General features: G+C 40.6%; 1 non-coding gene across 1 annotated transcript; it reads right to left on the reverse strand.

The window, feature by feature from the left end:
* Positions 1–1,678: 1,678 nt before the first annotated feature.
* On the reverse strand, positions 1,679–1,751 carry TRNAC-ACA (transfer RNA cysteine (anticodon ACA)). The gene has a single exon. It is a non-coding gene; the product is annotated as a tRNA-Cys (tRNA).
* Positions 1,752–3,016: the final 1,265 nt, after the last annotated feature.

Here is a 3,016-nt window from a genome sequence, read left to right on the forward strand (position 1 = left end):
GTTGTTATAAGATGTAAGGGGAGAGGAAGTATTCTGTAGTTGTATGAGTAGTTTCTCTGCAATTTGATTAGCCTATCCCCTGAACTGTGAACTTTACTAGTGCTTCTCAATTTATTATTTTTTTCCCCTCACCGCTTTAGATGATACACGCTAGAGGGGCCTAGAGTTTGGTATTTCCTTTTTACCAGGTTGGTTAGGCTCTGATAAAACCTCAGTAAGTTAGGTGTTGATAAGATAGTTTTGCTTGCAGGTAGGCCTTGTTAACAAGAACACAGTGCCTTGGCATATTTAAAATTGGTTATTTTCTTCTCTTCCTACCAAAAACTGGAGGGATTTTTTTCTGATCATCACTGTGAGAGCCTAGAAGAGCTCCTACAGACGAACTCACACAAGTATAAGAGCACCTCTCTGTCTGGGTACCACAGGTGTTGTTAACCTGTCGAGTTTGACCAGTTTGAGCCTCCAGCAATTGCCAATTACAGTTCAGGTTTCCTACTCTGATACTGATTCCTTTGGTGGTTTCTGTGTGGGGATTTCTGCTCTCAGTTCAGTTCAGTTCAGTTTAGTTCAGTCGCTCAGTCGTGTCTGACTCTTTGTGACCCCATGAATCACAGCATGCCAGGCCTCCCTGTCCATCACCAACTCCTGGAGTTCACTCAGATTCATGTCCATCGATTCACTGTTGCCATCCAGCCATCTAATCCTTTGTCATCCCCTTCTCCTCCTGCCCCCAATCCCTCCCAGCATCAAAGTCTTTTGCAATGAGTCAACTCTTTGCATGAGGTGGCCAAAGTACTGGAGTTTTAGCTTTAGCATCATTCCTTCCAAAGAAATCCCAGGGCTGATCTCCTTCAGAATGGACTGGTTGGATCTCCTTGCAGTCCAAGGGACTCTTGAGAGTCTTCTCCAACATCACAGTTCAAAAGCATCAATTCTTCAGCACTCAGCCTTCTTCATAGTCCAAGTCTCACATCCATACATGACTACTGGAAAAACCATAGCTTTGACTAGATGGACCTTAGTTGGCAAAGTAATGTCTCTGCTTTTGATTATGCTATCTAGGTTGGTCATAACTTTTCTTCCAAGGAGTAACTATGTTGTTATTCTTTGTATCTGTGGATCTGTCTCCAAGTTGGGGAGCAGTGCTTTGTCCTGTGACCTAAGTTCTTAGGTAAAATGTGTAATGACACCAGCAAAGTCCATCTTACTGGCTAGTATGTTGAGCTAAATATAATGCTGAAATGAGATGTTTTAATTGCAGCTCAGTGGCTTCAATGAACTGAAATATAGTAGAATTGAAATTGACCTGATACTACTTATGGCTCCAAATAATCCATTGTCTTCTCAACCTATTAGATGCTTGAATGGTTTGTAACATATCAAAAACCAAAAAAATGAAATAATCTACCTTAAGATCTGTTAGCACAGTTCTAACTGCAAGTGAGTAAATATTGAGTGGAATCACTTTAGAGCCATTCTGAAAAATATCTTTGAAAGTGAAAGTCACTCAGTTGTGTCCGACTCTTTACCACCCCATGGACTATATAGTGATAGAAGTCGCTCAGTCGTGTCTGACTCTTTGTGACCCCATGGACAGTAGCCAACCAGGCTCCTCCATCCATGGGATTTTTCTAGGCAAGAATACTGGAGTGGATTGCCATTTCCTTCTCCAAGGGATCTTCCTGACCCAGGGATTGAACCTGGGTCTCCTGCATTGTAGGCAGACACTTTACCATCTGAGCCACCAGGGAAGTCACTATATAGTCCATGGGATTCTCCAGGCCAGAATACTGGAGTGGGTACCCTTTCCCTTCTCCAGGGGATCTTCCCAACTCAGGGATCAAACCCAGGTTTCCCACATTGCAGGCAGATTCTTTACCAGCTGTAGGCATCTTTTAAAATAGTTCCAAATGATCACTACTTTCTGATATCAATGCCCTTGTATAATCTCTTCCCCTTGAGTATGGCTAGACGTATGTGAAAGAGAAGGATAAGTCATTATTTTATCCAAAGAACATTAGACAGACACATATTTAAATCACAGATGAGGCTTTTTGCATCAGCTTTCTGATGAATTGATACCAAATATTTGCTTGATAGCTAAAATGCAGCAGAGATTTTTCAGAAGTGGCTTCCTCTGATTCTGGTCTTTCATGATTTCCTGAGAATTCAATTCCCTTTCTGACATATTCTAATGCTGCTCTAAGCATTTAATTTGCTATATGAAGTCATTTCCAGTTAAAAGATGTCAGTGATTTATATTTATATGATGAAACAGTAACTGATGAACAATATTTTAGCATGATGATGAACAAGAGATTCCCACAAAACTGCTAATCTGAGTAGTGTGAAATATGGAGTTATCTTGCAGTGTTCCCATACTTTGGGCAGAAAACTCTGAAAGTCATTTTTTATCTTTCCCATTTTGTACTCCATGATTTCATAAATCTGATGGTGCTGAAAGATTTTAAACTTGACAAGAAGAGGCTGAGTGTGAGAAATTGAGATGAAAATATTTTAAAAGGCCAGGGAGAGAGGAAGAAGAAATATTCTGTCCAGGGGATTTGTTGAAATAGTAGTGAACAGCCATTTAGGTACCACTGGGATGAAGATTTGAGCCTTTCTGATCATCATAAGCAACTGACAGAAAAGACCATTGTTGAGTAAGTAAGAAGAAACATTTCAAACTGTTCAATATATCTTCTGTAGACAAATGGAAGCTTCAGTAAAGTGTTTTATAAAGTCTTCTTTTGATCATACTTCTGAGAAATGGAATATTTCTGGCCATATCAATAAACAAGAATGTCACAGTCATCAGCGGTTACAGTCCTCCATTGTGAGCAGGTGAGCCCTAATGAACTCAGGAAGAAGAAAGTCTGCCATCTAGCAGCCATTAGACTACAGCCATTCCCTGCGGTGATCCCTGAGGACACTCAGGATATGAAAATAGGATGCTGGTCCAGATGACTGAAGTGCATATCAAAACAAGGATTTCAGTGAGTCCAGACTCTTGCAT

The sequence above is a fragment of the Ovis canadensis genome, chromosome 1 (assembly GCF_042477335.2).
Source record: "Ovis canadensis isolate MfBH-ARS-UI-01 breed Bighorn chromosome 1, ARS-UI_OviCan_v2, whole genome shotgun sequence".
Lineage (NCBI taxonomy): Eukaryota > Metazoa > Chordata > Mammalia > Artiodactyla > Bovidae > Ovis > Ovis canadensis.